A 27,276-nucleotide genomic window follows, 5' to 3' on the forward strand; every position below is an offset into this window, starting at 1 on the left:
ATATTTATTATCATCATTATTAATCCCATTTACCCACTTAATAACTCAAAATATTCCAAAACCACTATTCCAAAACCACTTACAATATTATACCATTTTAAATGTAATGGATGCAGATATGCAACTTCCAATACACGTGTTTCAACCCTAAAAAATCAGTATATCCACACCTTTCACTTCAATATTTTTTGCTTATATTTGAAGCAAACTTTCCCAAAAGTAACCATCATTAATGCTTTACTTTAACATCACATCAAACGTATATCTATCATACTTTTCAATAAAGATAGAAACCAAATTTGAATAATATAATATTAATTTTTTTGAAATCTAACAAATTTATTTCATTCCCCTATAAGATTACTAAAATACAATTTTAAATTAATTCCAGGTACAATATTCTGTTTGGATTCATATATATTTTGTTAAAAAAAATCATTATGTAATTGCAATTTTTATAAATTCATTATGTACATTGACAATATTTTTTCTTAATACTGTTTTTTTCTTACATTGACAATATTTTTTCTTACCTATTTATACTACTAAAAAATATTACCGTTATTTTATTGTTGTTGCAATCTTATCATTCCAAAACGAAATCAATATCCTGAAATCAAATTAATTATTATTGTAGTTTTTTTGCCAAATATTATCGTTGCTTGATTTTCTTTAAATGACAAAATGAATTTTTTTAATAATAAATATTATCGTTATTTTATTGTTGTTGCAATCTTATCATTCTAAAATGAAATCAATATCCTGAAATCAAATTAATTATTATTGTATTTTTTTTGCCAAATATTATCGTTGTTTGATTTTCTTTAAATGACAAATTGAATTTTTTTAATAATAAATATGAACCACTTAAATTGTAGGAGCGTGTGTTTCTTTATGGACATTGCAAATGAGAGAACGTTGGAAAATCTCAAATATCCAAATGCTTCTGACACAGCAACATCGGTAAATGTGTAGGAACTTGGGAAAACTATAGATAAACATGCTCTAATGAAATCCCTTTAGGTTTTACGGCTATATTAATACATAGGCTGATGAAAAACTTTTCATTTCCCTATATTACACATATCCACATGTTACGTAATTGCCAATTATTTTGGAGGGAACATGCGAATTTTCGTACCAAATATATATATATATAATATATATATATTATATTATATATATATATATATATATATAATATATATATATATATATAATGGAAATGATCCATTCTTAACATGTACCTTATATATTATATATTAGCATTTCAAGTATTGTTCCAAATTCAAGAAATGAACTTATCATGTTGAATGACCAAAAACTGTAAGAAAACTTTATTCAAATAAAGCCATGGCAATGTAAGTTATGTTTTTTATCAGGTGAACATTTGATATTTTTATTCACTATAAAATTATATATCTTTTGTTTTATTTATAATGATGAAGATATATAATATCTGTTATATATGTGTAATTTTTTCAAATGTATGATCAAGTATGATCATTTTGAATTATAGAGCCTGAGTGAGTACTATAATAGAAAATATTCAAAATGGTAGATGAAGAATTACATTTTAAAACTATTTTGAGGAGGAAGAATGCTGCAAAAGCCAGAATTTATAGAAAGAGTGTTATTGATGACAAGAAATCTAAGAGGTTGAAAACTGCTCTAAAAGAAAACGGTACATTTGATAAAAGACGCGACAATGACTCAACAGCTTTGAGGATACCACTATCAGAACTTTCGCCAAACATACTAAATGACGGTCGTGGTATAGTCAACGTTGAAGTAAGTCGTCAACTTCATTCGTCCTTAAAGACTAAGCCAAGTACCAATAATAATATCAGATCAAAAAGGATATCAAGCAGAAACATTACCAAATTAAGAGTTAACTTATCTAAGAGGTTTGACAATACATTTGCTGCAACAACATCAAACCAAGATCCAATACCAGAATTGCAACTCAATGAGCTTTTTGCATCTGATAGTGGAGACGATAATATGAATGATGAATCTGACGGTATATTCTTAATTATTTTTCATTTGAGTTAATTTGTTTATGATATGTCATAGAATATTACAATATTCTTAACACAATAAATGTTATGTCAAAAGGTTACAGTTCAGCAACAAATTCAAGTTTTGATGAAGATGAAATGTCTAATGGAACAGATGCTATGGAAACTTTTGAAATTACATCAGGTATTTTAAAATGATTTACTATAAATAATATTTTATTATTATGAAATACAACTCATTTAACATATGAATTAAATACTATTGATGATCAGGAGGGTATTATGATATAAGGGATCCTGTCATTGAATGTCAATATTGTGGTGCAAATATGTGGTATTCGAAAAGGAAAAACAAATGTCGTCATGCGTCCAATCCTAAATTTTCCATGTGTTGTGGATCAGGAAAAGTTCAGTTACCTTTGTTAAAACCCGCTCCTAAAGTTCTACAACATCTGTTGTTTGACAACGAATCATGTGAATCAAAAAATTTCCAACAACAAATTTGAATGTACAACGTTATGTTTGCATTTACATCTCCCGGTGCGAAAGTGGACAATCGATTTAACAACGGTAGATGCCCTCCCAATTTTCGTATCCAAGGTCAATCATGTCACCGAATAGGAAGCATGTTACCGATGCCAGGTCAAAATCCACGATTTGCACAACTATATGTTTATGACACTGAGAATGAAATTGAAAACAGAATGCATGGATTCAGGTTAGATATCTATTATTTTCCAAACTTTAAATTTATTTATTTAAGAAACTTGCAATAAACTGTTTCAACTCTTTTCATTATAGGTCAAAAAGTGGAGTTGATGTTAATATTGTGAGAAAACTATCTGAAATGTTATATGAACATAATGTTCATGCACAATCATTTCGCATGGCAAGGGACAAACTTTGTGAAGAAGGTGTTTCTGATTTAAAACTTCGTTTAATATCTGAACGAAGAAATGATGGAAGGATATATAATCAACCAACTGTATCCGAAGTAGCTGCTTTAATTGTTGGAGATGTCGACACTGCAGAAAAAAGAGACATTATAGTGCAAAAACAATGTGGCGAACTTCAAAGGATAGATGAGTATCATACCAGTTATTTAGGATATCAGTACCCATTATTATTTCCATATGGTGAGGATGGATATAGACCTAATGTGAGGCACCGTGATAAAGGGACAAATATTCGCCACTTCACAGACATAACACAGTCAGAACAGAACAATAAAGATATTCCTTGGGAAGAAGCAACAAAGCGAAATCGACTTACAATAAGAGAGTGGTTGGCCTTTAGAATTCAATCAAGATCTAATGAAGCACAAACATTGTTGCGATCAAGGAGACTTTATCAACAATTTTTGGTAGATGGTTTTACAATGATGGAATCAGAAAGACTTAGGTGGCTTCGAAAGAATCAGTCAAAACTGAGGGTTGGCAAGTATCACAATTTGAATGAATATAATTCAAATGGAGAAACGCACGGGTCAAACACAGGTAAGAGGGTTGTGCTACCTTCTTCATACGTTGGTAGTCGTAGATATATGGATCAACTATACTTTGACGGAATGGCAATATGCAGCTATGTCGGATTTCCAGATCTTTTCATTACATTCACATGTAACCCCAACTGGCCTGAAATTCAGCGTTTGCTTGGTTCTGTTCATCTAAAAGCATCAGATCATCCTGACATCATTTCAAGAGTCTTTAAAATGAAATTTGATGAGCTTTTGTCTGATCTCACAAAGAAAAGTCTATTGGGGAAAGTTCTTGCATGTGAGTAACTTATTCCATATTCAATTAATCGTATTGTTATTTTCAAATTTATCATTCATGTGCTGACTATTGTATATATTGTATATATTTATTTTTATAGATATGTATACAATTGAGTTTCAAAAGAGAGGATTACCACATGCTCACATCTTAATTTTCCTCCATCCATCTAACAAATATCCAACTCCAAGTGATATTGATCGCATTATTTCAGCTGAAATACCTGACCAAGATACCAATGAAGAGTTCTATAATTTGGTTAAAACTCACATGATTCATGGCCCGTGTGGATTTGCAAATTGATCTTCACCGTGCATGAAAGATGGAAAATGTTCTAAATATTTTCCAAAACAGTTTCAGCCCGAAACAATTGTTGATCAAGATGGGTTTCCGGTATATAGAAGAAGGGACAATGGACATACAAATCTTAAGAATGGAATTCAAGTCGATAACCGGAATGTTGTTCCATACAATGCAAAGTTGTTGACAAAGTACCAAGCTCACATAAACATGGAATGGTGCAATCAAAGTACATCGATTAAGTACTTATTCAAGTACATCAACAAAGGTTACGACAGAATCACCGCTGTCATTGTACCGAATGATGATGGAACTTCCAACCAGCCGCAGAATATTGATGAGATCAAACAATATATTGATTGTAGGTACGTTTCTAATATATCACTTGAAATATGATGTCATGCAATTTATCTATTTCAACTAAAAGTGTGCAATTTTTCTTTACATGCATGGTGTAGAAAATTTTATATGTACACTGTTTTGACTATATGTGTTATAATAAAATTTATATATTCTGTCTACAATAATCATTCTATTAATTTTAAATCCATTGCCTTTAATTATATTATTTGTAGGTACGTTTCTCTGAGTGAAGCATCTTGGAGGATATTCTCCTTTCCAATCCATGGTAGAAAACCAGCTGTTGAGAGACTGTACTTTCACTGTGAAGGTCAAAATTCGGTATATTACACTGATTTTGATCGTATCAATACAGTTCTGGAAAAACCAAGTGTAACTGAATCGATGTTTACATCATGGTTCGAAGCAAATTGCAAGTATCCTGAAGCACAAAATTTAACTTACAACAAATTTGTTTTAAAATTTGTTTATGTTAAGAAAAAAAGAGAATGGAAACCCCGTCAAAAAGGTTACACAATTGGTAGGCTTATATGGGTTCCTCCAACAACTGGCGAATTGTACTATCTTAGATTGATGCTCACACATGTCAAAGGCCCCCGCAGTTATAATGATATAAAAACAGTGAATAACGTAAAATATGATACTTTCCGGGATGCCTGCTTTGCTATGGGTTTTATCGGCGATGATAGAGAATTCATTGCAGCTATTAAAGAGGCAAATCATTGGGGGTTCAGGTCAATATTTGAGATTACTATTTGTTCACATGTTATTATCAGGCAGCATTAACAGGCCAAGACATGTATGGAGTAAAACATGTCATCTCTTAGCTGATGGAATACTATATGCTCAACAGCGAATTGCAAACAATAGAGGTATTATTTTTCCTATATTGTGAATTTTTATTATATTTATTTGTTTGATTCTTAAAAGTAAATTTGTTTTATAGTTTACACTCACTACGCCAAAAACTGGAATAGACAGCGCACCTTAGAGGGCGCTTTATTACAAAAGCGCACTCTAAAGTGAAGAGAAAAAATAAGGAGCGAACAACTGGAATAGACAGCGCACTTTATGAAATGGAGGGACACCAATAGAGAGCGCGTTTATGAAAGCGCCCTCTAAGGGTACCCTTAGAGGGCGCTTTTAAAAAAACGCTCTCTAAGTCCATGTACATTTCCAATTTATAAGGCGCTTTTGGAAAGCCTTAGAGAGCGCTTTTAGAAGCGCCCTCTTAGGCCCCCTTTAGAGGGCGCTTTTTTACAAAAGCGCACTCTAAAGTGAAGAGAAAAAATAAGGAGTGAACAATTGGAATAGACAGCGCACTTTAGAGGGCGCTTTTGTAACAAAGCGCCATCTAAAGTGAAGCGAAAAAATAATGAGGAAATGGAGGGACACCAATAGAGGGCGCGTTTATGAAAGCGCCCTCTAAGGGTACCCTTAGAGGGCGCTTTTAAAAAAGCGCTCTCTAAGTCCATGTACATTTCCAGTTTATAAGGCGCTTTTGGAAAGCCTTAGAGAGCACTTTTAGAAGCGCCCTCTTAGGCCCCCTTTAGAGGGCGCTTTTTTTACACAAGCGCCCTCTAAGGTCCCCTTTAGTAAACATTAAAATTATAACATATACTGCATGTCTCTTTATTTTCCCTCGCTATATGCATATTTGGTTTTCTCTCTACTGCGATTACTCTCTACTGCGATTACTCTCGTCCTCCGTTCGTTCTCCCTCCCTCACCGTTGTCGTCGCCGTCGCCTTTTTCTGCTGCCGCGTTCACGTTCACTGAGTTATCTGCGTCCACCGTCGCTGTTCACTTTCTTCTCCATCGTTACCGTCACCTTGAAGGTATTTCTCTCAATAGTTTGTATTTTCAGGTGTTTGATTAGGGCATTTTCTAAACTGAGTTTTACATTTTGTGCATTATGTTGATTAATGTTGTTTAGGGCAAACGAGCACTATATGGTGTTCATGAGCACCTTGTTGAAAATCATTTTTTGTTATTTTTTTGTGTATGGTTTTGATCACTGAATGTTGTATGTTGTATGGTTATGTAAGGTTTTTTATTTCTGATTGAAAACTGATGTCATTTGGAGTGTGTTTGAGCTTGTGCTTGGAAGTTTGATGATTATGGATGCAAGTTTGTTCATGTTCCAAACACCATAAGTTTGCATTGGTCTTTTGTATGCAGTAGGTGTGTGTGAGTTTGTATTCAATAATGATGAAAAAAAGAGAGAGTTTAGATTGTTGTAACATGAGAGAAATGGAAGGTATATGAATGTGTTTTTTGTGTAGCTTCACGAATATGGTCATTGTCTTACTTGGGTCTTATTGAATCATTTCTATATTACAAATAAAATGGCTAGTAACCAAGACGATACCCATGACGCGAGTGGATCACATAACAATGTTGAAAATGAAATCAAACGAGGATTGACTGTTATGAAGTCAATCATTCGTGCAAGAGACAAGGGTGAAAAATTCGAAGTACATTGGAGTGCTGAAGACCAACTAATTGAGCCTAACGGTTCAATGTTGGCAAGTTACATTGGTTTCCTTGTTCGACAACATATTCCGATTACATGTGATAATTGGAGAAGTCCGGAATTGAAGGTTGGCAAAGAAAAAATATGGTCCGAGATACAGGTACTTACCATATATTGTTATATGTTTTTTTGTTGACTATTTGTTGACCATATATTGTTATAATATTACTTATAATAACACACTCCATGTGTATGTTTTTTAGAGATCCTTTCACATCAATGAAAGCCGGCAAAAATATTGTATTCATTTGGCCGGAAAAAGACTCCGAGGATTTCGATCCTTTTTGTCCAACAAATTTCTCAAGGATGAGGAAGGAAAATTTGTTGAAGCAGAACGACCGATGAAGTATGCGGAGATTATTTCAGCCGAAGAATGGGATAACTTTGTCGCCAAACGAAGAAACGAAAAATTCCATGTAATGTCTATTAATTATGGTATTATACAATTGTTAAGTTACTTGGTTCTGATATGCCTTAAACTTTTTTATCCAGGAAGTAAGCGACAAAAATCGGAAAAGGGAATCAAAACCCGTGTATCCGTACAAAAAAGGGTGTACGGGATATGCACGGTTACAACAAAGAATTGTGAGTATATTTAAATGCTATGAGCTTATACATTGTCACAATATGTTATAATTGATGATCTTATAATCTGATTCAATGTGTAGCTAGCCGAGGAGAAAAGTGACGCAACATCTCTTCCGGAGCACGTATTGTGGAAGGCTGCTCGGGTTGGGAAGGATGGGGCTGTCGTTGAAGCGGTTCAAAATGTTTATGACGAATGTGTAAGTATATATAACATTATTTCTTTAATTATATCGAAAATTTTGTTAGACATATAATTCATTTTTAATCTCCTTTAATAATATTTCAGGAGACTTTATCCCAAACCTTACCTTCAACCGAGGTCCAGGATTGCAGGAGCCTACTTAGTCGAGTACTAAATGTTCCTGAGTATTTCGGTCATGTGAGGGGTAAGGGTTTTGGTGTGACTCCGTCGTCATTTTATAAAAAACCAAAAACAAAAAATCCTACCAACAAAGAGGTGATGGAGACCTTGGCGGAGTTAACGACACAAGTACTCGAACTGCAAAAGGAGAATGCAAGGTATAGAGAGGAAAGGCGCGGTTCCGAGGCAAAAGATACTAGTGACCGAGCTAGTATCAATTGTCAACCGAAATTTCCCGAGGTAATTATATATGTTATTATGAAATTAAAATAACACTTTTTTACTTGACACATATACACGTTAACAATAACATATTTATTATTGGTTTAGGGCATTACACCTTGTCAGCTGTATCTATCGTCACCAACTTATCGCATAGTTGGCAAGGGAAAAGTGCACAACACTTCGGGTGAATTACTTCACCATAATCCCCTCCCGGTGGGATATATGAAAGTTTCGGTTGACCTTGTATTAGATACGGACGCGCTTCTACCATTACCTGACGTTGTTTCAGAGACAACGTTGATGCGAGATGCAGTCGGATCCTTTGTTGGATGGCCGTCAGATCTAATTTTCCCAGATGCCGAGGTATATATGTTCTAAATGATTATGAATATTTAGTATTCACATTTCAATTCAGCTACAATTATGATATTTAATGATCAATCCTTATTACATGGTAATGTTAGACTCCTACAAGACCCACACATAAAGCTGGTAAAGGGATTTCAAGACGCATCGAGTCGGTTGCATCTCAAAAAGAGGTACAAATATATATACCCATTGAATTATATACGCAACGATTCTGTTGCATCACAAAAAGTCATGATTTAATTTATATGAATTTTTAGGTTCCCGGTCGAATGTTGAAAAAAGCTGGTAAGGATATTCCAACGAAGTCCGGGACAAAAACAAATCCTAAATCTCAAAAAGAGGTACAAATATATATACCCATTGAATTATATACACAACGATTCTGTTGCATCACAAAAAGTCATGATTTAATTTATATGAATTTTTAGGTTCCCGGTCGAATGTTGAAAAAAGCTGGCAAGGATATTCCAACGAAGTCCGGGACAAAAACAAATCCTAAATCTCAAAAAGAGGTACAAATATATATACCCATTTAATTATATACACAACGATTCTGTTGCATCACAAAAAGTCATGATTTAATTTATATTTTTAGGTTCCCGGTCAAGTGTTGGACAAAGCTAGTAAGGAAATTCCAACGACGTCCGGAACAAAATCTCAAATTATGATGCGTCTTGAGAAAATGGTGGAAGAGTCAGATATTATGCACGGCGCCATCTGTAGTGTAGATATGGATGAAGGTGTTTTCGGAATTGCTCATTCCGAATTAATTGCAAAGGAGGACATGCAACAACTTTTTGAACACGAAGAATTGGGCATCGCTGTCATTCATACATACATATGGTACTCCGATCAATCTATTATTTACTTAGTTGAACAATTTATTTACACATTTCAATGAGTAGTCTAATGTTTATTATATTTCTATTTAAGGTATATGTATGACACATTGATGCGGGGAACTGAATTGTGTAACCGATTCAATTTTATTGCTGCTTCCCGTATCAACACAACGTTTATAACGAAAAATCCAACATCTGTAATGAATGAACTAGTCGATAGATTCATGGTGGCCGGCGATAATACTACACCCAGTTTGTATTTTTTACCGTTTAATTCTGGCAACGGGTTAGATTTTTTTTCTAATAATTTCATTCTAATCTATGTATATCTTTTACATAAAAAAAATTCATGCATCTAAATTTTTGTTTTATTTTACAGTGGTCACTGGTTGTTGGTTGCTATGGATCTTTTGAGACTAATTGTGTATTATCTCGATTCGTTACCGGGTGATTGGAGTTAATATCCGAGTATGAAGAAGACGGTTGACGCGTAAGTGAAATTCCCCTAAATATTCGTGTGTATTTGTATATTTAATTATGTCTGTCAGATTGATCTCAATATACGTTTTTATTTTGTTAGGGAAATACTAAAATTTAGATCGAAAAAGAATTATCGAAATAGGAAAGACATTACCTGGGTCAGAGTTCAGGTATATATTAAGTTTCTTATTTTTGCTTATAATAATGTTTGTTTTTTGCTTATAATAGTGTTTGTAAGAAATTAACTATATATATATATATATATATATATATATTGTTTATTTTTCTGTGTAGTGTCCTCAGCAAAACAATTCGATCGATTGCGAATTTTTTGTATTGAGATTTATGAGAGATATCATTGCGTTGAATCGTATAGACATCCCAAAAATGGTATGGAATAATAACTTAGGGTTTATTTTAATATTATCGGATATATTTCATCTAATTTGTTACTAAATCATGAATATGTTTTATTCTCTTAATTGTAGTACTTTGACGAATACAAATCTTACTCAAGAGCTCATTTGGATGAAATGAAGGATGAATTGTGTCAATTCATTATTGATCATAGAATCATATAGGTTGTAGTTGTTGTACATATATGTATGGAATGTTGTTGTACATGCATGAATATCAATATATTAATGTTGTATATATGGAGGATTAATGTTGTATATAAATGAATTCATGTTGTATATATCAATGGATTAATGGTGTATAACATTGGATTAAAGGATGAAATCAATATGAATTTTACACTTTTGCAGCATGCGAACAGGTTCCCAATTAAATACCCACTATTTTTCAAACAAATTTTTTTAAAATAACTAACACTTTAGAGGGTGCTTTCTGTAGGAAGCGCCCTCTAAACACTTTACATTGACAACTTTAGAGGGCGCCCTCTAAACACTTTACATTCACAACTTTAGAGGGCGCTTTGTCCAGAAAGCGCCCTCTAAGGTGGCCCTTTATGGACCACTCCAGAGGGCGCTTTTTTCTGAAAGCGCACTATAATGTGGCCCTTAAAGGGCCACTTTAGAGAGCGTTTTCTCCAGAAAAACAAAGCGCTGTCTTTACCTATGCCAGCGCCACTTTAGAGGGCGCTTAAAAGCGCTGTTATAGGCCAAAATAAGCGCCCTCTTTTCCTTTATTTGACGTAGTGACTTATAATTACTATTGTATAAAGGTTTGAGGTTGTCGTATGAAGAGATAATGAATTTAACATTAATTGAGATTGAACGAAATCTTTAAAGGAAGAGCCGAAGTCTAAAGGAATTTGCTGGAATGCCTTATCCAAGTGGATATGTGGTTGAGCAGTTGGGAAATAAGCTCATATACGAAGAGCGGAGTTACAATCCAGCCGAACAATTGCAAGAATACAATAATTTGTTCTTAAATCTTACAGGTAAATATGTTAAATGTTTGTAAGTTTTGTCATAATTTTATAAAGTTAACTTTTAAAGTATGATTTTATCTTACAATTTTTTTTAATGTATAATTAATTTATTCACTGCATGTTTGCTGTGTATTTTTTTTAAATTAGATGAGCAAAGAGGTGTATTCAAGCGAATAATGGAAGCAGTAAATAATCAACAAGGAGGCGTATTTTTTTTGTATGGATACGGTGGCACAGGGAAAACCTACATGTGGAGAACTCTAGCTTCCTACATAAGATCAAAGAAACAAATTTGTTTAATTGTTGCTTCATCGGGCATAGCTTCACTACTACTTCCAGGAGGTCGAACGGCTCATTCAATGTTCAAGATTCCAATACCTACAATGGAGTCTTCTACATGTAATATCGACAAAGGTAGTGATCGTGCAGAGCTACTAAAAATGGCAAAGTTGATAATTTGGGATGAAGCTCCAATGGCACACAGATTTTGTTTTGAAGCGTTTGATAAAACCCTTAAAGACATAATGGGGCGTTCCAATTGTTCTGACAAATTATTCAGAGGGAAAGTAATTGTATTTGGTGGAGATTTTCGGCAAATATTACCAGTTGTACCAAGGGGCAGCCGTTAAGATATAATACATTCTACAATAAATTCATCATACATCTGGGATCATTGTGTTGTGCTGAAGCTTACAAAGAACATGCGACTCCAACAAGCCGGCAATACTTCAAGTACATCTGAATTAGAATTGTTTTCTAATTGGATATTAAAAGTTGGCGATGGGAAATTGGAAGAACCTAACGATGGTTACACGGATATTCCTATTCCAAATGATTTCTTAATTTCTAACTATGATGATCCACTAGAAGCCATTGTTAGTGAAACATATCCGAATTTTCTTAACAATTACAAGAATCCAGAATTTTTGCAATCAAGAGCTATATTGGCAGGAACAATTGAAACGGTTGACATCATAAATCAATACGTTTTGGGATTCATACCAGGTATGCGTTATCCATTGTAAACATATTTATAGATACATTCATATATTTATATTTACTAACATAGATTTATAATAATAAAATTTCAAATTTTTTCCCAAAGGTGAAGAAAAGGAATATTTAAGTTCAGATTCTGTAGACACTTTTGACGGTGAAGGAAATGAAGCTTTTGATGTTTTGACCCCGGAATTTTTGAATACACTTACAACTTCCGGTCTACCTAACCACAAGATTAAATTGAAGATTGGGACCCCTATTATGTTGCTTCGAAACATTGATCAACCTGAAGGTCTCTGCAATGGAACAAGGCTTATAGTTACAAGATTGGCAAACCACGTTATCGAGGCAAAGATTATATCTGGAAAGAATATTGGAGGGGTTATCTATATTCCAAGAATGGATATGACTCCAACACAACCTCCGTGGCCATTCAAAATGACTAGAAGGCAATTTCCCATAACTATATGTTATGCTATGACAATTAACAAATCTCAAGGTCAGTCATTGGATTATGTTGGATTGTATTTGCCTAGAAGTGTATTTAGTCATGGTCAACTATATGTTGCAATATCAAGGGTCAAAAGCAAAAAAAGGGCTTAAGATATTAATCCATGACAAGGATAACCATCCATTGAATTCTACAACAAACGTCGTGTTCAAAGAAGTTTTTGAAAACTTATAGAACGTAAGTTTTTCATTAGTTATATTATATCAACAAATGTCGTTGTTTATTATTAGAATTTTATTGAATGAGTTGTATAAAATATACATTATGTTTTAACATTTGTTTATATGGATGTAATTGTTTTTTACAGGGTAATGAATCATCACTTCCTAAAAGGTTGCGGGCAGGTTTTGTATAAACCCAGTTTTTTAAGGACCAAAGAATTGTACGAAGTTAAATCATTTTTGTTGCTGGACTTATTTCTCACAATTTTAACTAAAATTGTGAACCTTTTGTTTCAATATCTTTTGTTGCATTAAACCTTACTGTATCAATTGCAATTAATTTCAATATTTGGTAGTATTCATTACTATATTTTAAAACAAATGAGGTTCTGGTATTTCTTTTACCTGATTTATGTATTTTGGTTAAATAATCATTTATTATGAAGGTTAATATTTGCGCTTTTATACCTCAAATTAGTAACAGATTGGAAAATTTCATCCATTACTAAATAAATATATTTTTATTTCTTATGTAAAAAATCTCAATGATAAATGGAATGTTTATTCATAACATTAACAATGGAATGTTTATTATATATCAATATACCAATAAATTGTAAAAATATTTTTGTATTATATTTTTTGATTATTTCCTTAATATAGTATACAAAAAAATTAAGCAAATTATATTACTATAAATTAATAATGTTTTACTTTATTATGTCCCAAACTGGAAAAAGTTATTTGTGGAAATTTTTTGAACCCATTTATTGATCATTTAACATCCATTACATTAAAAAAAACTCTTATGCAATAAATTTGTGTACGTTGATCCAACCATATATATATATATGTATATATATATATATATATATATATATATATATATAATATATATATATATATATATATATATATATTATATATATATATATATATATATATATATATATATATATATATATATATATATATATATATATAAACAAAAAAATATTATATTTTAATTTTTTTAAAATAAATTATTGCACTTGCGCGACCCGTGCGAACGCACGGATCCTTTACTAGTTTATATGATAATTAATTAACATTTTTAAATCTGTAATTAATATGTGATTTAAAAATAAGAGAAAAAAGGATATGCACTAACCGTGTAAAATGATTTTACACTGTTAACCAATCACCACCATATATTCTACCAAGTCACCGGAATATTTGTAAGTTAATTGTATGATATGGCTGATTGATAAACTCTTATTGGATGACAGTGTAAAACTATTTTACATTGTCAATGCACTACCTTTAATCTCTAAAAATAATTGATATTTATTTTATTATTATTTATGAAATGGGTATAAATATATTCCTTTGTAACCTAAAATATTTACCCTTCATTATTCTCCTTCATCAACGTAAAATCATGAATATGAAAAGTAACAAGTTATTTTTTCACAAATCACACTTCTTCCTCAACATCATGAACATGAAGATGAAGAAGAAGAGAACTTGCCTCAAATCTATGAAAAAGAAAAAGAAGAGAAATTCTCATTCCTCATCAACCAACCCGAAGACAAAAAGAAACTCAACTTCAAATCCCTATATCTGGTCTCTAAGTTTTCACAAATCACATTTCTTCTTCAACATTGTGAACATGAAAAAGAAGAAGACAACTTACCTCAAATCTATGAAAAAGAAAAAGAAGAGAAATTCTCATTCCTCATTAACCACGCGTTAAAAATTCAAAACATAAGTGTCATATCCGAGGATCAAACATATCTTATCCCTTACGAGAGGTCGGAAACCATAAACCTATAACGGTTGTCCCTCACCAACAGAGGCATAAGGCAGTTACAACCCATTCAAATCAAGCGAACATATGTCATACGATTTGTTCCAACAAAAGAAAAAGGAACAAGAAATTAAAAATCAAAAGAAGAAAGAAAACCCGTTAAGTCGGAAGCTCAAAGGTGAGTGACTTAGGCAAAAATCAGGGTGTTCATGTGGATTGCAAATCTGAATCAGTCCAGTAAAATTAAGGGAAATAAAAAAAACAAAGAAGCAAATGAGGAATCAAAAGAAAATCCTCGACAAGAACAAATGCGTGTGGTTATAAACCAAACAAAATATGGGTGACTGCCACTCAAAATCCTTGATGGTTTATCACTTACACTATCCAAAATCCTTTTTGGAAGATGAGTGCTTGTATCGAACTAGCTGAACATAGGACTGGGGAACATCAAGGAGAATGGATGGGTTAGAATAGGTTTCGAGCCATAAATCCTTTTTTTCTCAAACAGTGAACCATGCCATATTACAACCCTCAAAATACCTAATTGAAGCATGGTTTATTTCGAAAGCATACTACAATCAATAAAATCGTGTTAAAAGTGGCTCCTTAATGACGTGCTTATCATTTCTGTTGGTGTCTATATGACATTTTCATTAGTGATTCATTCACTATATGTCATAATTCCAATGAATAGAATTGGATTTCAAAACTAGCATAAATATAACATTGGCATTGCATAAATTTTGTTTTACCCCCAAAAAACAGTTCCAGAGATTTATTCAAGCGTTTTACTATTGTAAGAATTAGTTGGACAAGTGTCAGCGTAGGTCTTAGCCATAACTAAAGCACATGAATAAAAATATTAATATCAATCAGAGTCCAGAAAATATAAATTCCTAGGGAGATTCTGACGTAGGACCTTCTGACCTAGAGAACCTTCTCACGTCAAAGGGTTAACTAGTTCAGAGACATGTTTCATTAGACTCTCATTTTGAGTCTCTAGAGGCAATACATATTAAGACTTGTATTTTTACTCAGGACAAATTTCCATTTTTAAATTCTTCAGAATGAAAACAAATCTGTCTTCAGCAAAGATTTTTGTAAAGATATCAAACCATTAATTGTCTGAATCAATAAATTTTAAATTAACAATACCCTTTTCAACATAGTCTCTTATAAAATGATATTTTATCTCAATGTATTTTTCTATAGAGTGTAAAATGGGATTCTTAGATAAATATATGATAGAGGTATTATCACAAAGGATATGAATGTTACTCTCATAAAGTTGATAGTCTTCTAGCCGACTCTTCATCTAGAGTATATGTATGCGCCATCCAGATGCTACAATCATTGACTATCTTTTGCTGGACCATGCGATTAAATTTTCACCCAGAAACAAACAAGTTTCACTAGTGCTTTTACTTTCAATTCTATCTCCAGCAAAGTCAGAGTCACAATAAACTACTAACTTGTAATTTGATTATTTCTTATTGCACAAACCAAGATTAGTAGTATTTTTCAAATAGCTAAAGATTCTCTTAATAATTGTTAAGTGAACTTCTCTAGGATCTGACTAAAATATAGCACACAAACAAACACTGAACAAAATGTTAGTGTATACTTTTTGATCTACTTTTTACCTTTTCGCCTTTCTCTAGAATGCAAGTTGGATGCATTGGAGTTTTGGCAGGTTTGCTTTTGGCCATATCAAACTTTTTTCAGAAGTTCTCTTGTATACTTACTCTGATGAATGTAAGTTCCTTTTGAACTTTGGTTAATTTGAATTCCCGAAAGAACTTCAATTCACCAATCATGCTCATTTCAAATTTATCCTGGACTGACTTAGAAAAATCTTGACAAAGAGAAGCAATAGTGGAGCCAAATATGATGTCATCAACATAAATTTAAACTATTAAAATATATCTCTTGATTGATTTACAAAATAGAGTTGTGTCAACATTTCCTCTTGAAAAACCATTTTGCAGGAGAAAGTTGCTAAGCCATTCATACCAAGCTTTGAGAACTTGTTTCAGACCATACATAGATTTCTTAAGTTTATAGACAAATTCAAGATTTTTTGTGATTTTCAAACCCAGGGGGTTGATGAACATACACTTCCTCTATTATATATCCATTCAAGAATACACTTTTAATGTCCATTTGATATAGAGTAATGTTATGATTAAATGCAAAGGATATTAAAAGACGAATATATTCTAACCTGGTCACTGATGGAAAGGTTTAAGTATAGTCAATTCCCTCTTGTTGACTATCTATTGCCTTGTGGAACCAGCCTAGCTTTGTTTCTTACAATTTCCACCATTCTCATTCAGCTTGTTTCTAAAGAACCATTTGGTTCTAATGACATGTTTCCCTTTTGGTTTCGGAGCCAGAGTCCATACATCATTTCTTAAAAATTGATTCAGTTTTTCTTGCATTCCCAGAGTCCATTCAGAGTCTAGAAGAACTTCATCAATGGAATTTAATCATGTGATAAACATCAATCCCTGAAGCGTCTCATCATCTCTTATGAATGATGATTTATTTATGATAAGTTCTGTCTTTTCACCCAGAATCAAATCCTCAAGATGAGATAATCTTTGTTTGAAATTCTTTTGAGGTGTTATCGTGTTAGCAAGTTCTGGTTCTGATGCTTCATCAACTTCTGGTTTTAATGATTTAGCTTTTTGTTGACAATCTCCATAAGCTTTATCCTCAGAGTCTGAATAAACAATTTCTAAATCTTCAAAATTTTCAAACTCCTTTGACTTTTTAGAGTCAACATTACCATCAAACTTAACATGTATTAATTCTTCAACAATTTGAGTATCAATGTTATACGTTATGTAGCCTTTTATGCGTTTAGAGTATCCTAACATGATACACTTTTGAGCTTTAGAACCATTACCTATTGTACCAGTACAAATGATCTTACCCTTTTGGTTTCCTCCAAATCCTACTGAGCCTCTAGGATTAAGTTCCAACTCTTAGAACATATGCGTTTTTCTCGTCATGTGTCGAGAGCACCCAGAGTCCAGGTACCATGGCTGGTGTCTTAACTTGGCTGCTAAGAATATCTACAACATATATTGTTTTATTTTTAGGTACCCACAGCTTTTTGGGTCCTTTGTGGTTAGTTCTCCCAAAGGTTTTGGCAACCCAGGGTTTATATGCAGAATAAACATTATGTGTGTGACCATAGGTGAAATGAGAGTATAAAACTTTTGACTCTATCATATTCTCTTTGGGTTTAGGTTGAACAAAATGTTTTTTGGTTTAACATAACCAATGTCTCTTTTCTCATTTCCACTAACTCCATAGATCATTGAAGCCATCTTGTTTCTCTCTATGTTCTTTGATATAAACTTTTGAAAAGGTGTTTCATATCTCTTGGAAGCACATTCAGAGTCCATAGGAGGCTCATAAACAATTTCTTTTTAAATATTTTCACACTTGCTTTTTAAGGCATAGTTTTCTTTTTCTAAACTATTGTCTCTGTCTTTTAAAATATAGCTTTCTTTTAGCAGTTCACTATGTGCTTCAGAATTAACTACATGAATTTGTTTCAGATTCTTGTATCTTCGTTGAAGCTTCTGACTCTTTTTAAGAATCTTAACTAAAGATAATTCTAATTCAGAATGAGTGAGATGAGAAAACACCTCGTTAGAGTCTGATTGTGAATCTGATCTTGATTCAGATGCTTTTGTTCTAGCTTTCAGAGCCATGCTAGCCTGCTCTTTTTCATAATCATCTTCTGAAGCTTCAGAGTCATCCCTTGGAGCTTACTAGTCATCTTGTTGTTGGTTTTTCTCTCCTCATATATTTTGGAGGATGGAGTTTTATTTGTGTTGTGTTTCTTGTTTCTGTTTAGATACTAAGTACCTTTTGTGCCTTTTCCAACTCTCTTGATTTGTACTATTAGCCTTTAGTACCTCCTTCTTATTTATATATCACACTTGCCTTTAAAAAAAGTGTGTACATAATGCCTTTCTGAGTTTTGATAAAAAGTTTTCGATGGTATAACCATGGTTACTAAGGTGGTTGCGGATAGGGTTTCTCATGCCCTATTGCTTCTTGATCTAACTTACATTGGTGTCACATTGAAGTGGAGCATTATTGTCATTGATTATTTGTATTAATTATTATAAAGTGATAATAAACTATTCAAGGTTTAACAGAGGTGGTGGTTTGTTAGGTCACGATGGAAAATAAAAGCCTTTATTTTTTGAAGTCTCGTTGATTGTTTGGGTTTGTGCTCTTTGTAGAAATTATACGGGGATGTTTTAGAAACCCCAATTGCCTCTATTTTAAAAGCCTCTCCATCACATCTTCATGTCTCTCATCTCTTAGATAAGGCTCATTTGGATGCTCTGGAGGTCCTGCCCTTGGCGGGGAAGATAAAATAATATTCCTGTTTTTTAGTAGGAAATCATATGACTAAATTGAATTTGGAATTTCCCTAGTATTCGTGTAGCTTGGAAGTGATGCATAATCCCCCCTCTCCCTCTTTCTCTCTCTCTCTATCTATCTATTTATCTATTTATCTATCTATCTATCTATCTATCTATCTATCTATCTATCATTTAATTGGGATGCACTTTTGTCTTACTTTCTTCATCATTAGTATGTGGATCCAAAATCTTTAAGAAGTTTATCATTTAATAATGGTTGGATCTGTAACAACCCAATTTTAGTAATTATTTCTTATACTATTATTATTATATTTTATTTTATTTATTTAGAGTGTTAATTAATTAATTGGTTGTTAGGTAGTATAATAATCGATTATATTAATTAATTTGGTGTGGTAATTAATTATTTAGTTGATATGAGATATAATGAATAATTGATTTAATTAACTTGGTGTGCATATTGTGTTAGTTTAATTTAATTGAACTAATTAGAGATATTTAAATATTAGGTTTTATTGGGCTTATTAATTAAATTGGAGGTATCACTCTTTAAGCCCAAATATAATACTATATATAAGAGGTAGGAGAGTGAGAATTAGGATTCATTTAATCATTTGAGGCAATAGAGAAAAAGAAGAGGAAAAGTAAGGAGAAGAGGGGAAGAACAAGAGAGGAGCTAGGGTTTCCAGAAAATTGAAGAGGTAAGGGGGGAATCCTTGTTATTATGGGTTAGTATGATCGGGTCAATGGGTAGATGTATGTTTAGGTTAAAATCCCTAATTTTGTATGGTTGTTTGAAATTGTTAGGTTGATGAGTATTCTCGATTTGTGGTGATTTGATTGTGTTAAAACTATAAATAAATGTTATATACTGAGAGTATTGTATGAGTCATAATTTTCTGAACGTTCGACTTTTTACGGAATCAAAATCGGAGGTCCGAAAGTCCTCCAACGATGAAAAACGTAGAAAATTCTGCATTCTGTTTTATGTTAACCGGTTACTCACCGAGCGTTAACCGGTTACTTGCTTAAAAATCTGTTAATTCTGTTTTACAGTAACCGGTTACTCACCGAGCGTTAACCGATTACTTCCTCAAAAATCTATTAATTCTGTTTTACAGTAACCGGTTGCTCACCGAGCGTTAACCGGTTACCACTGTTGAAAAATGAAAAATTGAGATTTTAAAAGTTATATTCATTTTGAAATGCAATCTAATTGTACGTATTTGATAATTAGCTTATATTTGTGAATGATATACTGTTATGAATGTGTATATGTACCATTGGTGGATAATACATAGAGTTGAATTATGGTGATATATGGAATGTTAAGATGGTAGAGATGATCTTAATTGCATATGTGTTGGTATTTGTACATTCATTGATGGCATGGTCGGCTTCATAGTGGAAGCGGTGAAACTGTGGGTTCACATGGTATTAGACGTTGATCCTTGAATGGAAATAGGCATAGCATACGTTGATCCTTAGTTGGAAATAGGCGTAGTAGTAGACGGTGATCCTTAATTGGAAATAGACGTAGCATACGTTGATCCTTAATTGAAAATATGCGTAGTAGGCTTTGATCTTGTTCGGATCGGAAGCGTGGCTTGGATTCTAGATATTGAATTGGAAAGCGGTGAAAAGTTGGGTTCACATTGAGGTACCGCATGCATAGAGTCACATGTCTTGCATTGAGTCACATTAGAGTCAGGTGATAATTGAATGTGTGCATGGATGTGATTGTGAGGTGTGTATGAAATTTAGTAATTGAATTTGGTGATGTTTGGATGCATAACTTGGAAAAATATGTGATTATGTGATAGTTGTAGTTGTGTGTATATTTGTGAATATAATATTGGATTCAAATATTATACTTCTTGAGTTTTGATGGATGTTTGAGACATGTGAAATAAATATTGGTTAGTATTATTTACATGGTTATATGAAGTGTGGTGAATTCCTTTCATTGTTGATTTAATCATTGTGCCTTATTATACTTCTTCATAATGATTTGAATTCTCACCCTTTCTGTTTGAATGTTACCTTGACATGGGTATCATGCAGATACTCCAGAGTAGTATTGCTGAAGTAAGTGGACGGTAGCTCGCTCGAGATTAGCCGGAGAGTTTCCGTATTTTAGTTTGAAGACTAGGTAATGAGTCAATGCTCTGGTCATGTAACACTGGGTAGATTAGTAGTATTGAACTCGTATCTTATTTGGATATGCATTACGTTATTACTTGTTTTATTTTATCTTGAGGAGATTATTGAGAGATGATCATGGTATGGGACATGGATCATTTAATGAAATACACGAGTATTCATTATTTTCCGTTGCGAACACATATTCTTGACTCTTCATGATAATTGAAATGTGTTATTTTAAGTGAGCAGGTGTATTTGAGATTGATGATGAATGGTGTTGGTTTTTGAATGCTTTTAGTTTTTGAAAACGACGATGTGACACCCTTTTGTTTATATGCGTGCTTATTTACTCTGATTATATGTTAAGTATTTTAGGGTAGAAAAAGGGGTGTTACATTAGTGGTATTAGAGCCTGGTTGACCAATTGGTCAATAGCCGTTAGGATTTTCCATCCCGTTGTATTTGATTTGTGTATCTGACACGATCGATACTGGTTGTCTGATTGTTCGGACTGTTCAGGATGATGGTTGCAGGTAGGAATGATGATGCCATTGCTGAGGCGCTGAGGATGTTGGCTGAATCCGTTGGTCAGATCCCTCAAGCGAATGCTGGTAACCAAAATGGAGATGATGATGAGTTCCGTGCTTTAGGGAGATTCCAGCAGAACAATCCTCTTGTCTTTGGTGGTGAGCATTAACCTGATAAAGCTCAAGCTTGGCTGAAGGCAATTGAGAAGATCTTCAGAGTCACGAATTGTACTGATGCTCAGAAAGTGCAGTTTGGTACTCATATGCTTGAGAAGGAAGCTGAAGATTGATGGAATTACACTCTTCAGAGGTTCGAAGAAGACAACATTGAGGTTACTTGGGGTCTTTTCCGTGATGTCTTCTTGGAGAACTATTTTCCAGAAGATTGTTGTGGGAAGAAAGAGGTGGAGTTCCTTGAATTGAAGCAAGGAAATGGTACTGTTGCGGAATATGCTGCTAGATTTCAGGAGCTTATCAAGTATTGTCCTCATTACAATACTGCTAACGCTGAGAGATCCAAATGCTTGAAGCTCGTGAATGGCTTGAGACATGATATCAAGAAGGCCATTGGTTACCAACAAATTACTTGTTTTGCGGAGTTGGTTAACAAGAGTCGGATTTATGATGAGGATAGTAGGGAGAGTGCTTCTTTCTACAAGAGTTTGAAGCGGAAAAACCAAGATCGTGGGAAACCGTATGATGACAAGAGGAGACAATCTGGTTTTGGCAAGAAGCCAAGTGGGGGAGGATCTTCTACTCCACTTAAGTGTTTCAACTGTGGCGTTGAAGGTCATCGTGCTGTTAATTATAGTAAGGATTATGTGACGTGTTTCAAGTGTGGCAAGAGTGGTCACAGAGCAAACAATTGTGGAGTTGGTTCGAGCGTGACTTGTTTCAATTGTGGGGAGAAAGGTCACATTAGTACCAACTGTGATAAGCCAAAGAAGGAGCAAGCAAAGGGTAAGGTGTTTGCATTGTCAGGTGAGGAGGCCACTACCAATGATAGATTAATCCAAGGTACGTGCTTTATTAATGGTACACCTTTGACTGTCATTATTGATACCGGTGCAACACATTCTTTCATTTCTTTGGATTATGCTAAGCGATTGAATCTTATATTATCTGATATGCGTAGAAGTATGGTTATTGATACACCTGCTATGGGTTCTGTTTCTACTTCCTATGTGTGTTTGAATTGTCCGTTGCGTATCTTTGGTTGGGATTTTGGAATTGATTTAGTTTGTCTTCCTTTAGAGCAACTTGATGTGATTTTGGGTATGAATTGGTTAGAATTTAATCGGGTGTATATCAACTGTTTTGAGAAGACAGTTATTTTTCCTAGGTTGGTGCTAAGGAAGATTGGTTTGTGTCTGCTAAGCAAGTTGATGAATCGGTGCAAGATGGTGCCGAGTTGTTTATGTTGTTGGCAACTTTGGATATTCGTGAGAAGAGGACGATTGAAGAATTGCCAATAGTTTGTGAGTTTGCGGAGGTATTTCCGGAAGATATAAGTGATTTACCGTCGGAACGTGAGGTTGAGTTTTTGATTGACTTAGTTCCTTGAACTAGTCCTGTATTGATGGCTCCCTATAGAATGTCTACTTCTGAGTTGAAAGAGTTGAAGAGTCAACTTGAAGACTTGCTTGAAAAGAGGTTTATTCGTCCTAGTGTGTCGTCGTGGGGTGCACCTGTTCTGTTGGTCAAGAAGAAAGAAGGTTTTATGAGATTATGTGTTGATTATAGACAACTGAATAAAGTGACGATTAAGAACAAGTATCCACTTCCGAGGATTGACGATCTGATGGATCAGCTGGTTGGAGCTTGTGTGTTTAGCAAAATTGATTTGAGGTCTGGGTATCATCAGATTCGTGTAAAGGCTGAGGATATTCAAAAGACTACTTTTCGGACAAGGTATGGTCAGTACGAGTACTCCGTGATGCCTTTTGGTGTGACTAATGCACCTGGTGTATTTATGGAGTATATGAATAGAATTTTTCAGGATTATTTGGATAAGTTTGTTGTTGTGTTCATCGATGATATATTGATTTATTCCAAGAGTAAAGAGGATTATGTCGAGCATTTGAAGGTTGTGTTATCGGTGTTGAAAGAGAGGAAGTTGTTTGCTAAACTCTCTAAATGTGAATTTTGGTTGAGTGAAGTAAGTTTTCTTGGACATGTGATTTCGAGTGGTGGTATTTCTATGGATCCTACGAAGATTGAAGCTGTATCTCAATGGGAGGCTCCTAAGTCTGTTGCTGAGATTCGAAGTATCCTTGGTTTGGCTGGTTATTATAGGAAGTTCATTGAAGGATTTTCTAAGTTGTCGTTACCATTGATGCAGTTGACTAGGAAAGGTCAAGCTTTCATTTGGACTTCGCAGTGTGAAGCGAATTTTCAAGAGCTTAAGAGAAGATTGACCACGACTCCTATTTTGATTTTACCGGATCCGTTAGAAACTTTCGTTGTGTATTGTGATGCTTCCTTGTTGGGTTTGGGAGGTGTTTTGATGCAAAAAGGGCAAGTGGTAGCTTATGCTTCAAGGCAACTTAAAGTTCATGAGAGGAATTATCCGACGCATGATTTAGAGTTGGCCACCGTTGTGTTTGTGTTAAAGCTATGGAGACATTATTTGTTTGGATCGAGATTTGATGTGTTTAGTGATCACAAGAGTTTGAAGTACTTGTTCGATCAGAAAGAATTGAATATGAGGCAAAGGAGATGGTTGGAACTCTTGAAAGATTATGATTTTGGTTTGAATTGTCATCCTGGAAAGGCGAATGTGGTAGCCGATGCATTGAGTAGGAAGTCATTGCACATGTCTATGTTGATGATTCGAGAATTTGAATTGTTGGAGCAATTTAGAGATTTGAGTTTGGTTTGTGAAGCGACGCCTTCGTGTGTTAAGCTTGGTATGTTGAAACTTACGTGTGGCATTCTTGACGAGATTAGAGAAGGTCAAAAGTCAGATTTGAAATTAGTCGATGTTATGACATTGATTAATCAAGGCAAATGTGGTGACTTTCGGATTGATGAGAATGGTATCATGAGGTGTCGTGATCGAGGTTGTGTTCTGGATGTTGCGGATTTGAGAAAGAGGATTCTTGAGGAAGGGCATACAAGTGGTATGAGTATTCATCCTGGTGCTACTAAAATGTATCAAGACTTGAGAAAGATGTTTTGGTGGCAAGGTATGAAGATGGATGTAGCGGAATTTGTGTATTCATGTTTGACTTGTCAAAAGTCAAAGATTGAACATCAAAAGCCATCTGGTTTGATGCAACCGATATCTATTCTCGAGTGGAAGTGGGATAGTATCTCTATGGATTTTGTTTCGGGTTTGCCGAGAACATCGAGTAATTGTGAGGCGATTTGGGTCGTTGTGGACAGGTTGACGAAATGTGCTAATTTTATTCCGATGAGGATGGATTATTCGATGGAGAAACTTGCTAAGTTGTACATCGAAAGGATTGTGTGTTTGCATGGTATTCCGTCGAGCATTGTTTCGGATAGAGATCCGGGGTTCACTTCGAGATTTTGGGAAGGTCTGCAAATTGCTTTGGGTACGAAGTTGCGTTTGAGTTTGGCATATCATCCGCAAACTGATGGTCAAACGGAGAGGACTATTCAGTCACTTGAAGATCTTTTGAGGTCTTGTGTTTTGGAACAAGGAGGAAATTGGGATAGTTTCTTGCCTTTGATCGAGTTTACGTATAACAACAGTTTCCATTCGAGTATTGGAATGGCACCTTTTGAGGCTCTTTATGGTAGAAGGTGTAGAACTCCTTTATGTTGGTACGAATCGAGAGAGAGTGCTGTGGTTGGACCCGAGTTGATTCAAGAGACTACGGATAAGATTAAGATGATTCAAAAGAAGATGAAGGCTTCTTAGAGTCGTCAAAAGAGTTATCATGATAAGAGGAGGAAAGCTCTTGAGTTTGAGAAAGATGAGCATGTGTTTCTTCGAGTTACGCCAATAACGGGTGTTGGTAGAGCTTTGAAGTTGCGTAAGTTGACGCCGCGTTTCATTGGTCCTTATCAGATTTCCCAGAGGGTAGGTGAAGTGGCATATCGGATTGCATTACCACCGTCACTTTCTAATCTTCATGATGTGTTCCATGTGTCTCAATTGAGGAGGTACATTGCGGATCCATCACATGTTGTCCCGTTAGATGATGTTCAAGTGCGGGATAATTTGACGATTGATACATCACCTATGCGAATTGAAGATCGAGAAGTGAAGAAACTTCGTGGTAAGGAGATTGCCTTGGTGAAAGTGATATGGGGCGGAGTCGCCAATGGCAATATTACTTGGGAACTCGAGGATAAGATGAAGGAATCGTATCCGGAGTTGTTCGTTTGAGGTGAATTTTCGAGGCCGAAAATCTTTTAAGTGGGGGAGAGTTGTAACAACCCAATTTTAGTAATTATTTCTTATACTATTATTATTATATTTTATTTTATTTATTTAGAGCGTTAATTAATTAATTGGTTGTTAGGTAGTATAATAATCGATTATATTAATTAATTTGGTGTGGTAATTAATTATTTAGTTGATATGAGATATAATGAATAATTGATTTAATTAACTTGGTGTGCATATTGTGTTAGTTTAATTTAATTGAACTAATTAGAGATATTTAAATATTAGGTCTTATTGGGCCTATTAATTAAATTGGAGGTATCACTCTTTAAGCCCAAATATAATACTATACATAAGAGATAGGAGAGTGAGAATTAGGATTCATTTGATAATTTGAGGCAATAGAGAAAAAGAAGAGGAAAAGTAAGGAGAAGAGGGGAAGAACAAGAGAGGAGCTAGGGTTTCCAGAAAATTGAAGAGGTAAGGGGGGAATCCTTGTTATTATGGGTTAGTATGATCGGGTCAATGGGTAGATGTATGTTTAGGTTAAAATCCCTAATTTTGTATGGTTGTTTGATATTGTTAGGTTGATGAGTATTCTCGATTTGTGGTGATTTGATTGTGTTAAAACTGTAAATTAATGTTATATACTGAGAGTATTGTATGAGTCATAATTTTCTGAACATTTGGCTTTTTACGGAATCGAAATCGGAGGTCCGAAAGTCCTCAAACAATGAAAAACACAGAAAATTCTGCATTCTTTTTTATGTTAACCGGTTACTCACCGAGCATTAACCGGTTACTTGCTTAAAAATCAGTTAATTCTGTTTTACAGTAACCGGTTACTCACCGAGCGTTAACCGGTTACTTGCTCAAAAATTTGTTAATTCTGTTTTACAGTAACCGGTTACTCACCGAGCGTTAACCGGTTACCACTGTTGAAAAATGAAAAATTGAGATTTTAAAAGTTGTATTCGTTTTGAAATGCAATCTAATTGTACGTATTTGATAATTAACTTATATTTGTGAATGATATACTGTTATGAATGTGTATATGTACCATTGATGGATAATTCATAGAGTTGAATTATGGTGATATGTGGAATGTTAAGATGGT

General features: G+C 34.0%; 1 pseudogene; it reads left to right on the forward strand.

The window, feature by feature from the left end:
* Positions 1 to 1,554: 1,554 nt before the first annotated feature.
* Positions 1,555 to 12,936, forward strand: LOC127130202 (uncharacterized; annotated as a pseudogene).
* Positions 12,937 to 27,276: the final 14,340 nt, after the last annotated feature.

The sequence above is a fragment of the Lathyrus oleraceus genome, chromosome 3 (assembly GCF_024323335.1).
Source record: "Lathyrus oleraceus cultivar Zhongwan6 chromosome 3, CAAS_Psat_ZW6_1.0, whole genome shotgun sequence".
Taxonomy (NCBI): domain Eukaryota; kingdom Viridiplantae; phylum Streptophyta; class Magnoliopsida; order Fabales; family Fabaceae; genus Lathyrus; species Lathyrus oleraceus.